We start from the raw sequence: 15,407 nt of genomic DNA on the forward strand, positions 1-15,407 counted from the left end.
ACACGTGGGAATATCAACTATAGGTTTTATTATCAAAGTTCAATGTTTTGTGTTTTTGCAGCAAAAAGGATGTTATGATCTCTTTCAGTTGTGTGTCTTCAATGCCATTTTAAATATACACAAATTAAACAATGAAGCGAGCAATTGACACTGCTAAAAGTTTCAAATTGCCCTCATTTTTATTTATTTGCGTGTGCGAATGCTAGCAATATGTGGATGTACACTAGAAATGTGTAAAAGCATGCACAAGTTTTACATATCTGTAAAACTGACCTTATATAAATTACGATTACTGTGCCAAGGACATCCTTGAAATTCTCCTTGCACATGCAAATAGGCCACTGGCCTGAATGGGTATGTAGTGCTGGTCACGTGACTTCAGAAGTGGGAAACTTGACCTCACAAGGCAAAATATGCTTTATTATTTCAAGCATGAACCTCATTTTTTTGTCAAGCTTCAAAGTGTGAACAACAATCATGGCATGGAAACCTTTTTGGACATTAACATCTGACCTACAACTAATGTTATAGACAGAAATTGTCTTGAACTCTAACTGCACTAATAGTTACTGGAATTTTATATGGTCTATGTATCCCCTACGTGTACCCCAACGTGTAGTATATATGCATGACATCCATGCACTTTCCCTCTATGGCCGAAATGAAGACGCATTAGCATTTGCGTCCAACGTTAACATGTCATCTACCAGGCCCCCCATGAACGAAGCGATAATTCAGCCTTAAAGCCTACGTTGCCAATGCATTCACATGGTATACGTTTTAACATCGAGAAGCACACGTTTTTGTGGCTCAGCCGAGCCAGGCCCTGAATTCAGGCTCCGAGCCTCTTCTGTCTCTGAAAGCTGCAGTTTAGGTATGCATCCCTGACCTCTACCTTACTCCCTGCCCAGTCGAGCGGTGCCCGGCCCGGCCTGGCCTGCCTGCCAAGACGGTATTTTGCCTACAGTTATCTGCTCAGCCTCCGCAAAAACACATTCCAGTCTAGTGAAATAGGTAAACATATTTCCGCCTGCAGAGCATAGGGCCCAGCCTTCCTGTCTCCATGCAAGTGATTTACTGAACCCGTTGCCATAGTAGGCATACGGCCCTTTCATTGCACGAAGAAATATATGCACTCACTAGCAGTCAGTGATGAACGGCCTCTGCACGAGAGACCTTTTACTTCAGATAATACATCCTCCAAACACAAGATATCAGATATGCCAAAGGTGCAGGTCGTTCTGACATCCCAGACTCCAGTCTCCTCTACTAGTGCTAATGTCAAACCCCCCAGCTCTCCCCAGTTACACGTCAATCTCACGTCATGTTCAGTTGCGCGCACATGTAGGGAAAAGGTTTCTGCTGACCCTGCAGATTTTCTCTATGCATCCACCCACCTATGACACCTCTGTGACTCATCTGGTACACACCTCCGTGTACGCCTCCTTACACGCCTTCTTTTACGCCCATATGTCCTTATCTCTCTCTACTTTCACTTGTTACGCCTACTGTATTCCTTGCAATTGTACGATTTTACTATATATAATGTGTGATGTTAATAAAACGTTAGATATCCCTTCCTGAACCTTAGTGGTGATGGAACCCGATTCTCGTTGACTCGAGTCATCTTAATTAAAGCCCGTATGACTCAGATACCACGGACTCTGCCTCTCATTTTATGAGCTATTCTTATTGTTATTAATGTATAGAAAAATAGTCCCGGTAATTTTATTTACCACAAATAGTTATCTAAATTCTGCAACTTCCAAGTCAATCAGTGTAGTATTCCCTCTCAGAGAAACTGGAGCTTGTAGAAACTAGGAATTAACACCCTCACATCTGACACAATCACTTCATAGTTTAGGATGGACATGCAGTTCTTCTTTTGAAGTTTTCATCTTTGGAGCCCCCACCTTCTAATTCTTTCAAAATGAGTCTTGGTGCACCAAGAAAGCAGTCATTTTGGGATTTATTTAAAAGAAGACAACCATCTTGATACTATCCGGGTAACCTTTATTCCTTTAAGAAGCAGTGAGTCACGACCTGCAACTTTAAATGGGTAAAGATGATGTTGTGGTGCATACTGAATCATGTCTGTTTATGGCCCTCAACAGAATCAAATACCCACCCTGCAAGACTTTCTGCAGGAGTGAGGGGTGGTGGAACCAAACGGCACTTTCAGTAAAAAAATCTCAGATTATTTCATTAATCTATTTCTCTTCCTTACTAAGGGGTTGATTACAGTTTTGGCGGTCCATCGGACTGCAGAACACATGGTGAAGGTCCCTGGACCGCCATACAGGTGATATACCACCATATTACAATTACGGCGGTGGGTCTGCCATAGGCCCGCCGCAACCACCGGGGATCATGGATCCCGCGGCCCGGCGGTGAGAGGCCCTAATATGCTGGTGGTGTTGCTGCGGCACCGCCGAGCATATTAGGAGTTTCCTCACCATCATGGTTTTCATGGAGTTGAGGGCGCCTTGAAAACTGTGGTGGTGGTGAGGAACCAAAGGGCCCTACAGGGCCTCCTGTTTCCTCAGGGCCATGGGGTGACTGCATAGAAACACATGTTGTGCCCCACTTTGTGCATTCACCCCCTTTCCTGTACAGCAGGGGTCTCCAAACCGGTCCTGGAGGGTCGGATCCATGCCAGATTTTTGGGATATCCCCATTGAGATACATGTAGTAATTTTAAAAATCCAGCATGGATCTGGCCCTCCAGGACCGGTTTGGAGACCCCTGCTGTACAGCATGGACTGCACAATACATGCTGTGCAGGAACAGCCTTTGGCGCTCCTACTGCAGTGCCTTTTTAATGGTCACCACAGTGGGACCGCCAAAGCACCGCCCACAAGACACAAGAAAACTCATAATCTGGCAGGCAGTGTCAGTGCGGCTTTGGCGGCGTGACAGCAGGGCGCTACCGTGTTGGTCCGATCCCACATCGCCAAAGTAAGGCCCTTAACCTCTTGAACGAGGAGCTACCCAAAGTTCCTGCTACTTAAAGTTCATATCAGTCTGCAGGCCTTTTTGCTTCATTGGTTGGACATTAGTTCATTACAAACACAGGTCATAAATAGACCTTGGTTAATGCGGAAGGATTCACAACAAAACTGGGTTATTGCTACGTGAACCCTTGTAACTTTTTATATCACTGGGGGTTTACCCAATTTGTCTTTTCTGCATAGTCACCCAAGATTTGTTGTCTTTTTTAATGGACCATATTTTGCTTGTTTTAGGACTCTGTGCACTGTTACTCAGTGACACTGTGCTTGTGCTTCAGCTAGAAAATAGTAGTGGTAACATTATTTTCGCCCAATCGGCCAAATTCACTGTGTATATTATTTAAATCTCTATTTAACTTTTTTACTATGTATGGTCATTGTAAATGGTGCAGAAAACTCACCTATGGCATGGAAGTTAAATGTCATATGTGCATTCTCACCACCAACATATATGTTAAAAATATATGCCTACCAGAAGCAGCACTGTGCGCTGACTGGGCTGCAGTTTAAGTGCTCTGCAGTGACACAAGGCAAAGAAAAGCACATTTGCCATGCAGGAAAAGACAATTTTTATATATTTATCATTCACACTTAGAGTGTGTCTTGTTAGCCCACAGGGCAGTGTGCGGATATATAAAAATAAGGCACACTACCTATTGGAGTTAGTGTGATCTCACAATGACACAATAAAATAAAGCTCAAAAACTATTTGAGAGTGTAGGCTTTGTAGACTTGTCCCTGAACAGGCCTAGATGGGATTAAAGTATATGTTCCCTATTTCTACTAGGGTAGAAGCTAATACAAAATACTAGAAAATGATATCTACTTAATTGGACTTATTGGTGAATTGTAAAAGTAGTATCAGCAAAATGAACTTCAGACTGCTTGAGCAAGAACTGGCTTAAAACCAGTTCTGCAACGCATCGCACCTCCAGAGCTGGATTAAACATCCTTTTCTGCGACAGTTAGCAACTCTGGCACGGAGGACAAAAACCTGCCTCTGAGCCAAAGAATAACAGATGAGCATTAGCTGCTGGGAACTTAAAAAGTAGTGGACAGGAACAACTGGCAGAACAATGGAAATCCTTAGCACTATCTCTTTTGACTTTGAGATGCCAGGGAAGGCTTCTCCTATCAATTCCCAGGACCACCCTAGAGAGCTAGTCTTTAGTTACAGTAGCGGAGAGAACTAGATTGGAACCTGTCTGGAGGAAGCAGAACTCATATAAACAAGGGAGTGGCAAAAACTTCATGGGTGGCTGACGGGTAACCAAAGGTTTCTGCCATATTGAAATATGAGTTCCTGAGGAATTTTTAAAGTAAGATAAAGAGAAAATGCTACAAAAGGAGGTGCTGGTACTATGAGAGAATAATTAGGAATGCGGGGATGATTTCTCCAGTCGCTGACTAGTGCACAGGATAAATCTGGCACCTCAACCACCACCTCCTCAGACCATTCATGGAAATGGGACAGCTCCACCTGAAGAAGGCGGCCCTGTTGGAAGAAAAAAGGCTCCTAACTCCTACTGGAAGAAGAGAATTTGCTCAGGAACTCAAGGACTCCTGGCTTCTGCCGGCACCCAGACACTTGAACTGGTCTTCAAGAGCCTCAAAGGTTCAAGTGGTCGGCCTCCTGATTGCCTGCTTTATATGCACAAAAAATAGGACTCCTGACTCCAAAAGGGTAAAACTGATCACAGAGGAAGTGCCCCTGAAGAAGACGTGCTGGAAGCAGATATGGTTAAAAAGGTCTGTCCTAAGAAAGTATGGTGTGCAGATCTCACCATAAGGAACTTTCTCACCCGCTTTAGACTAAGTACGAAGGTAAAATCTCTGACAAAACCCCCTTGATGTAACCTACGTCTAACTACCTCTGCTCCATCATGGTTGGCCTGAAAATGTATCTAGGTCACGGTCAACTGTGGTTTTTCAATGGCTCTTTCCTTTTTACTAGGCGATTTTTGCATTACAACTTTAGAAAGTCATACCTCTGGTTCTCATTAACCAATTTTAATGAACTTGGCCTCCTTTGCTCATTAAATTATTCTTTAGGTTTCTAATTTGGTTTGGCGTTTTATTGTTTTTTTATTTTAAAAATATTGGTACGTCTTAAAGCAGTGGTTCCCAATCTGTGTGCCGTGGCCCCCTGGTGCGCAATCAAAACTAGCCAGGGGTGCCGCGCACCAAGCACTTTAATGCATTTAATGTTGAAGGGTTTGTTGGCTTCAGTTAAACTAGTTAGACTTAAACGCTGCATGATGTTGATGATTTGTAAGTGAGATATATAAAGCTGGAAAATTGTTGCTTAATTGATGGCATGTCGAGGGAGATGACATCCATTTTCATTGGATCTCCCCACGTTTCAACAAAATAGGCGGAAGACGACTGATTTATTTTGTTAGACTTGTTGATAGTTTTGTTTTTTTCCAAATGCATTTTACACTAATGCAAGTTATCAGGAAAGTAAAGTTTTCCATCTTTTAAACACACTAAGTGTTATTAAGTATTGACAGGTGTACTTGAACCATTGGAATTTCTAGTACTCATTTCTTCCAGGGCACACACATTTCCATACAGGCCATCTCTCTCCATAAGCACAGGGAAGTTAAACGTCATATGCGGCATAATGGCAATATATATTGTTTTAAATCTGAGGAATGTATTTGGCTTGCATTGAATTGGATGCACTTTTTAGGGAGGAGACAGCTAAAGTAAAGCTGTATTTGTTTTTTTTTAAAATGTGAGTCACCCTGCCAAGACAGGTGAGTTGGCACGTATGATATGGGTAGAAATGGAAGTACACACTAGTATTCTTCAAGTGCAGAAACACTTTGGCAATGGGGCCTAAATGCCTAGGAGTGCTTTCTAGCACTGTAAGTGGGATAACATAGTTTGAGAGGGCTCTCTAAAAAAGGCATGGGCAAAAAGGAGTAACTAGGAATATTTTATCAGAGGCGCCACCATATTAATACAAAACACCCTGCGTATATGATTATTCATCAGCTTCATCCCAATTATTTTCAGGGACAAAAATGGAAGTGCTCCCAAGGCTGGGCTTGCATTCCCGCCAACACCCTCCGAAAAAAAAGCCATATAGTGGGGAGCCATGGCCAATAGATCAAAGGAGACGTGGGTCAAAAGAGTTTGGGAATCACTGTCTTAAATCACTGTCTTAAAGACTTCTCTGAGGATTGCCTGCCGATTGTGCTGTAGCTACATGGGGTTGAAAAGAGATTCTCTCAGAATTGTGAGTCGAGCTACCCAGATTGTGATTATTACGTTGGCAGGTTTCGTTCCACTCCCGAATTTATAACCCAATTTCTGACAGTGGTCTCAAATTAAATTTAAGGAGGAGAGAGGTGCTGGTGGCAGACAGCATAACTCCTCTTTAGTACCATCTCTTTTGGCAATAGTTATTGTACCACTTCCCCTCCCCCCCCAGTCCAGAGCCACAGGTGCACAACTTGAAATCTACTTTGGATTGATCACTTATTCACAAATCCACAGAGGGACAGGTATTAAGTAAGGCTTATTCTCAATGTAAACTTTTAAAACAGGTGCTACCCTGTCCCAAGTCATCAACAAAAAATAAGCAGTCACTGTTGTTCTCTAGCTAATACTATGAAAGCATTGATGCCTAGGCGTGCCAGCGGAACTTTTCGGCAGACTGCAAAGAATGGAGAAAACGCCTGTGAAACATTTGCTTTATTGCTCAAGTGTATTTAACTGGTGTCCTTACAATGGATCAACATAAAACAAGCATTTGCCAAGCCAATAGGTCTAATGTTGTTGCCAGAGTTTATGGCTTCTTGCCTGTTTTGTCATGGTTTTTGCAAAAACGTTATTGTTGGAGGAGTTGCCAGGCCCTCGTCAATCTAAAAATAAAAATGAAACATGGGTTAAAAGAAATCCGTCCTATGATAAACCTATTGCTGGATTTGAGAAAAAAAATATAGAGCAGTCCATTTTGAAGTAGTAAGCAATACCATGTTTTTATTTAACACAACATGTCTTTGTCTATCTGATAATAGGATTATCTCCACATTGATGACGTCCAAACCACCACATTTGGCCTACCTGCTGTAATGCAGGGACCACTGCTAAACAAATGTGTTGATTATTTCATCAAGGATTTATTTAAATTGTTTTGATGATCAAGGTGAACCCGTCACATGACAGCTGGTTTCAAAGTATATCTGCTCATAATTCTACAGGGTCTCCTAGAATCCATAATTAACTGTCCCATTACTTAACCCTTCTGAAAACAGTGAACATATCTACCAATCTTCACGAATTCCAGCTAGCTCTAGTCATTTCTAAAACCCGTTGACTGTTGGGGCCCATGAGTTCACACACAGGGAGAGAGCTGACGTGGATGAGTTGAGCCAGTGGCCATGAAGTAACTACGTGTGAGGACTCCTTAAGCTACCAGTGTGGCATGGGGAAGAGCAGAAGGAAGGGGCAGAAAAAGGAGGGCTCATAGTTGTTGGCATCAATGCGGAGAACACGAAGCACAGGAAATTCCAGTTAGAGTCCAATAAAAACGCAGAGAACCCTGTGCACACCCGAGGGCAAGGCTCAACACTTGGAATCATTAGAAAGGCTAAATAAGAAAAATCGGATGAACAAGAGGCTGAGATAATAGAGACCAAGACATGAGCCAATGCCTGACAAGCAGGAGGAGCATAATATAGCCTTATAGTCCGCCGTAGTGGGCTATAAAGTTTATTAAAGCCCCGCTCATGTGTTAAAAGCCCGAGCCGCAAGAGAGGGCCTTTAACAATGGACGGGACTTTAATAGCGGGTATAGTCGTGCTACGAAGGGCTATAGGACTATTAGAAAGAACATTTTGCCACTAGAGGGCAGAATGTTCTAACAAATAAAACAAAGGCTTCTCAAAGCTCGAGGGGATTGAAATCCCCTCGAGCTCCGATAGGCCTTTGTAAAACATTGGAATGTTGCTCTGCGGGCATTTACTGGTCCGTAGAATGGAGCTCCCAACATTCCAATGTTCTAATACGCTATAACGATGTAGTAAGCATAATGGAGACCAGGGCTCACTCCTTCAAAGAGATGGAGGCTGGTGAGCAGAGCTTTATTGGTTTCAAGGAATGCAATTACTACTACACACAACCATGAAAATAAAGTGCAAATGCTTCAGAGCACGACTGAGAAACCTACTAGATCTAATGGGGAATGGTTAATAGACGGCGCTTGGATAAAGCCTCTCGCAGGTGGAGTTAACACGACTGTCTGCATAAGTGGAAATCGTGCAAGCCTGCAGTCGTGAGGGAAAAGTAAACGAGTAAGCACTGCCATGATAATGCTCAAGGTCCGATTAAATAAGCAGCACAGCATAAAGAAAGTATCCATCATAAAAATCATGGTGTGAGAGAGATGGTTGTAATAAGGACCAAACCAAGTCACAGAAATAAATAGCGTGGCGCTAATGAAGTCCCTGAGATAAGGAACATGATGGGAACGAATAGGATGTAACTGATACACAAGGGGTACAAAGTTATTCCTGGATTTTTATACGGAGGCAGTCCTATTAGAAATAAGGAAAGCGCTAATCAAAAGAGATGTTTAGAACCACTGTTGTTACTGCGCGGCAAGTCAATGACAATCCATTCAGGGAAACGGCACTTTCTGCTAAGTAGAGGCAGAGAGAAAGCCTTTTTACAACAGGGAAAGCATGAAAACCCTTGAGGGGCAGTTAAGGCAAATGATGGGGGATTGGAACAAAAGAATTAATAAAGACGGGGAATTATCAAGGAGGTGACAACATATTACTATTTTTTGAAGGTTATATTAAAGTGTTAACTTTAAGATAGAAGGATAACTCATGTGAGGTCACAGGGTATATTCTGTGGGAAAGATATTGGTGGGTCACGGAGAAGGTTGCAGGGCTCCGGCAAACGTCACTTTGCAGCTAAGAGGTTACCAGTCTGGTTCTTCCTTATACACGATGCTCTTCTCGCCCGTTTGCTCTCCCCGGCCCCGCAATTGCCAGCATTCATCTACGTCACTGTTGGGGCCTTGAAGTACGAATTGGTTCCGAGAGGAACATGGAAATAATAAATTAATTGACAACACTTGGTAACGGTTGGTCGCGGGCGGGTGGTTTCTGTGCAGGGTCGGACTGTCGTATAGGGCAATTCGGAAGTTCCAGAAGAACTGGTCTGACAGGTAAAGTGTGTGGGCCAGTTAAAAAAAAATCTGGTTGTGGGCCCGTCTTATGATCTGGTGGGCCGGTTTTACAGTTAGTTTCCGTGGTATTACAACAAGCATTGCTTACAGCAAGCACAAATACATGCAGTCTCCAATTCCTTGCAAAACACCTGTACAGCATGTCTTTTCAACTTCAAAAGTGCCCTAATTTGCAAATGAGGACCACTTTTTTTTAAGTTATCTCTTTCTTTTCTTTCTTTCTTTCTTTTCTTTACTGAGAGCTACTTTAATTTGGTGCCCTGGTTACTTTCTAACCCAGTCCGACTCTGTTTCCTTGTACACCCATTCACCACCTTGTGTTTCAAAAAAGGATTAAACAAAAAGGGTGAAGAGACAAGCTCTCCACCCGTGGGTTCACCCACTTATTTAAATACGAAACATAAAGACAACAATTTCCAAAAACAAATCGAGCCCAGATGTGGCAGTTAAATCCAAAATTGTAGGGATGTTTGTAATTTGATATGTGCCCACAATGTGCTGTCATTTTACAAATAATAAATCGTTAAATTTAGTTTTTGATAAGTCGGAAATATTTACGAAATACTAAAAGCTACATAAAAGAAATTACAAAACATGGTCATTTGGGCGCCTTCACAGATCCCTACTTTCAATAGTATTTTTGTTCGCTCTGGTAAATATTATCGTGCTGCAAAAGATCTGAAATTGTATTATGTGGTCGATAGGTGGCAGTAAAGTTCTCTCAAACAAGATAGTTAACCAAAAACAGAGAATCTCGAAAAACATGATCTGAATAATATGTGCCCAACTGTAACTATGTCCTAATCAAGGTTGCAAGAATGTGTCGCTGATATTTACACTGAAGCACACTACCCCGTACCCCCTCTGTAGCTCTTGAAGCAAAAAATGGTTCAAAATCGAGTTAAAAACTATGAAACTCAAATCAAAATGATAAACAATTGATATTCCCACTGGCCTTGTACAGCAACCACTGGACAAATTATGCGGCCTAGTTAACTAGGTTATGCGGCAAGGGAAGGTCGCAAAATGTGTGCAATTAAAGAGCATTTACGTTGCACATTCTGTGGTTTTATCTAACTATGTTGGCATTTTAACACACGTCGATACAATTTGGATACCAACACCGTACAAAATGCAAAGGTTTCTTAGGAAAAAGAAATTATGTAAAACATATTCAATATTACACATAGCTGAAATGTACTTAGGGGCAGGGCTTTAAGTGGGATTAAAAAACTGGGGGTCTCTCAAAGGGGCATGGTCAATGTAAGTATGGGCGTGGCTTAAAACACGTACACTAAAAATCTATGCTTAGCATAGTGTGCCGCTCGACTTGTATTTTGCTGTTTCTGTCATTGCATCCAGATATAGGAAATAACAAGTAACATCAAACCTACAACAAGTCAGGACTATTGGCTTTGTCAATGGTTGTTAGTTGAAAAAGATAAATATGCAGCAACTATGGCTTGTATAGAATATAGAAAAAGCTTCCACTTAAAGCCCTGGTGACACCACGACAATGTTGCTGCTCCTGAGTTTCAAAAAGAGAAGATAAATCCGGAGAGAAAATGACTCTCTTTAAAGGATTTCCCTTCAAACGCTCACCTGGCATAACGTCATGCCCTAACTTATCCAAAAGAGAGAAGTGAGCAGTGTGAGCCTGCGCACATCGATGTGCCTGCTGTCACTGCAGTCCGTGAAGAAACGTATCGCTTGTGCCAGGGTACAGAACAGAGCCCGATAGAGACCCGTTTCGAGGCCCCCTTTAAAAAACAACCGGTGCTCATCACCGGTGAGACCCGGCCCACTTAAAACCTTGCTTAGGGGTACAAACAACTTCAAAGACAAGTCTAGCTTATTCGGCGCAGTCCAGCTCTGCTTTAAAAGTGGTATTTGTTACTGGTTTCCTGTAGGCTCACAAACAAGTGGCTCTAGAACAGGAGTCTCCAACGAGTAGCTCGAGATCTACTGGTAGCTCGCCAGTACCTTCAAAGTAGCTCTCAGAGGAGAAGTGAAGCCCAGTTTCAAATTCAGAGAGTAGATGCCTATTAAAAAAGGCAGAACTGCTCATTTTAAGACCCTTAGAGTAACAGGCAGCCGAACCGTTGGCAGTAACTCATACTAACACGCAGACACACACTGTGTCAGCTTATAGGGCCTGCCACTTGAAAGTTTGTATCCGGTCTCAATATAACTAAGCCACAAGGAGATTGACCATGTTGTAGTCCCTGCTATATCAGACACAACATGTGTGTGAACAGTGGACCATAAAAGAAGCATGGCAACAGTAGCCTGAGCAGTAATCAGTGCTGACCCACCAAAGCGTGGGACTGCAGGAGTCAGAGTGAAAAGGTGTCAGTTAGGTGCATGATTAGCTCAAAACCTGGCGAGAACAGGGCATGATCCAGACCAGAGAAAATTAAGAGACTCATCAGCATTTATGTGCGTCCATAATATACACTATTGCTTCCTGAAAGCTATGCCCGGTGTCAAGGACCACCAAATGTGTATGCTAGCCCCCATCATAAGGGTGTTATCTCTGACATAATTGTACTTGTTCCTGGCATAACAGTGACAATGGCATCATAATGGCCATCATTGACTATTTTGGGTATGTTTGGTCTAGATGTGGTATACCGACAGCCATCATTTACATACTAGGAGCATGACTGGCCTACATTTACCTATTTCTGGCATAATAATGGTCATGACTGATATCTGGTCTCTGCCCTGACCTTTATGGTTTCCATCCTTGGCACAACTGTGTCCGTAGTATAATGGTGGCCATTACTGGCATAATACAGGCATTCATGGTGCTGTGGTGCGCATCCATGGCATATGCCTGTAATACTTGGGTATTCAAAGTAGTCTGTCCATATGATGCAATTTTACATGAGTACTTGATTAAAATGACAAGCTGATGTTTTGGCACTGTGTATTTCCTAAAATCTGAAAACTGATATTTCAAAGGCAGTTTTTGTTTTCAAAAATGGGTTTTCTTCTGGAAAAGTGAGTTTGTCTGCTCACAGTGGAAAGTGGTATTTGATAGAAAAAATTGCATTTTAAGAAACTGGTGAATGATAATTCACGTTGAGCTGGAGAGACTTACTAGTGTATTTATGTCCTTTGTGCTATGGAGCATGTCAAGATTTGAATGTTATTTCATAAGTCAGGTGGAGGCATTTTATATTGATGAACTTTGTCCCCGCATTTCTGCTGTTACCCGCACTTGGAATACTTGGGTGGTAACTACTGATAATCCTGCTTAGGGTGGTCATAGTATAGTCCCTATTTTATATTTATAAAATTGGCTAGTAGCTCGGGAAGACTTTCCTTGAGCAGAAAGAGCTCTCACTACAGAAAAGGTTGGAGACCCCTGCTCTAGAATCACATGTTTCTAATAAAACCACTGCCCTGCAGAACAGTGCAGCACATTACATATTTATTATGCAAGTACACCACAAAAAGGTGCTTTCTTAAGATCAAGAGCAGGGGCCTTCTCGTGCACAGGTGAGCTGGCTCACAGCACAGACGAGCACCTTGTTTATACATTCACAGTGTATAAAGTGCATGCATAGAACTCGGGATTTCTCCATTAATGCGTAGAGAGGAGAGGGCAACCCCCAGAAACTGAGAGACACAATTGCTGCTCAGTGTTTCCGTCTTGTTATGCCAGCAGTTCATGCATTAACTCAACGAAATTATAAGCAATATAGAATATCCCAGTGTGAGCAAAACTCGCACTTAATGTCTGAACGCAGCCATCAACAGTTGAAATGTGTGCAGCCCAGTTAACCTGGATAAAGTTTTGGGAGATGTGTTCCTCTCAATAAGCAGTGTTTTAGCAACTTCTGAATCTGTGTGAGAAAGAAAGATTTTTTTCTTGCAATCCGCAGACCGTGCGGCAGATGACGGATTATGTCGCAAGTGTTGGGAATCCATGACAACACAGACCACACCAGAGCATCACAGAACTCCCCCAGACTTTAGGCATCAGTATTCTCACGTGATCTACCACTACATGAGCATAGTTCATGTCTACAAAACACGAAAAGGTGGCCCAGGGGTTTTCCATCTACAGTTTCTTCTATCCGGCAGGAACAAGTGGACTGTGAATCCCTGTCAGATCCCCTTTGAAATTTTCTTGCTGACAATTGAGATTCTAGATTTTTCTAGTACTAACAATTTGCGACTCTCTACTGATGGAGAACGATAAAGAGGCCTCTTTACAGTAATGGAAGTCTCACATCTATTCCATTGTCTTGTGTAGAGGTGGTCAGCATCGTCTATGTGAGTCGGATGCCAGATTTTTGAGATAGTCACGGAGTATGCAAATAAATCACATTTAGGTTAATTGTGTACAATGTACGCATGTGCATGCCCATGGTTTGACATGGACCAAGGCTTAGGAGACCAAATGTTGGACACCACTAGGCTGGCTCAAATGTATGGAAATAAGGTCAGATGCACTGACGTACAATATACATTAACCAACTTCACGATGACTCTGGCTCCCCAAATTCGAAGATTAGCTCCTATTAACAACGGGACCAGGTTCCATGGTGCAGAATGAACTCAAAGTGCATCTAAAGCCGCTAGACAGCCAACAAAACCCAAGCTTACTCTTCAAGGCAGAAGACAACACACACCAGGGAAGAAAGCTGAGCACAACCTTTAGTGCCCATAAAGAAGCATTTGGTGGAAAGACATGCAGATGAGGAGGGCAGGTATTGGACAAAGGATAGAACCTAGGAGTAAGGGTGCCACTTACATTTTCACTTTGTTGTATTTCTATGATTAGCCCTACCTTACTCCCACTGAAGAATCTGTACCTATGATGACAGGATAGGAAGGAAGGAAACCATATTGGACAGCCAGACATTTAAAGGTGAATTCCAAAGTAAGATTTCAGGCAGCTGCAGAGAAGAAATTAAACTTCCACAGGAGAAGCCAGTGATTAAAACAAGAGCACTTACGGGTTTGCAGATACAGAGTAAGTCTGAATGAAGTTAGAAGGATGCTGAGGACGAACTACATTGGTGAGAGAAGGGAGTGAAGTGGACGCACACTAGAATGGTGAAGCAAATATGGTACAATGTAGGTCACGAATGAGTGAGCAGACAGTTCACACAGATGTCAAGATGGCTCCCAGAGTAACCTATAGCGATATCAAAGCCGCATCAAGGTGAGGGGGCAGACAAGGAAGCTTCAAAAACCAGGGGCACACGGCAGTAATAGCATTAGCAATTAAACCATTTCAATTAGTTAATGGGAAAGTGCAATTGACTAGAGAGAGAAATTCGGATGAAACTAGCAGTTAAGCCCAAAGCATTCATAAAATGTTTAACTAAAAACAAAAATAAGAGGAGGCAAGGTAGAGATACCCTGTCTCCCTAGGCCCTGGGGAAGGTCCAGAAGGACCCCACACCCCTAGGGCCAAAACATTTTTTTTAAATGTTGCAGCCCCACGGGACTCCTGCAGGTTTGCAACTACTTAATACATTTGCTTTTTAAATACCCGCCATATTTTTTTTAATATACATTTAAGGGGAGGCGGGTATGCGGCTCCCTACCCAAGCCACACATGGACCCTGAGGGCCCCCCTCCAGTGTACAAATCAAAAAGGGGAGGGGGCACACAGACACCATCCTAAGCCACAGACGGTCCCCGGGAACCCCATATCCATGGCCAAATGTTTAGTAAAGATGAGGAGGCATGTGGATCCCCCTCCCAAAGTACCTTTGGGTCCCAGGCACCCCGTCCCCTAGGGCCAGTTTTTCGAATAGCGGAATGAGCTCATATCCCCCTCCCCAAGCCTCTGAATGGACCCCGGGGACCCCATCCCGGAGGCCACAATTATTTTAGAAGTGGAGGCGGGCAATGTGACCCTCTCTCTGTGTTGGTATAATACTTCACATCCCTGCCGGGTGAGAGTGCGGGCATACCCTGCTCACACTCTCCCGGCCAGGGAACACTAGTTTGCTCCCACTTAGTGGGAGCAAGAGAAAAACGTTGCTCCTGCCTGGGCAGGAGCACACAGAAGTGTCAGCTTTGCTAGCACCAAGTATGATAAAAGCTGGGGAGCCAGTTGGTGAGCGTACCCTGGTGCTCCCCGCAGCCCCCACGTTTGTGAGCTTTTGGGTGTCTTGGGTGAGCACCAGAGCACCCACCAGAGGTCCAGGGGGATG

General features: G+C 43.1%; 1 protein-coding gene across 1 annotated transcript in view; it reads right to left on the bottom strand.

Annotated features, from left to right (window-relative positions):
* Positions 1–15,407, bottom strand: part of COG6 (component of oligomeric golgi complex 6) — a 585,234-nt gene that overhangs the window by 372,827 nt on the left and 197,000 nt on the right. The window lies entirely within an intron of this gene.

This window comes from Lissotriton vulgaris, chromosome 8 (genome assembly GCF_964263255.1).
Source record: "Lissotriton vulgaris chromosome 8, aLisVul1.2, whole genome shotgun sequence".
NCBI classification, from domain to species: domain Eukaryota; kingdom Metazoa; phylum Chordata; class Amphibia; order Caudata; family Salamandridae; genus Lissotriton; species Lissotriton vulgaris.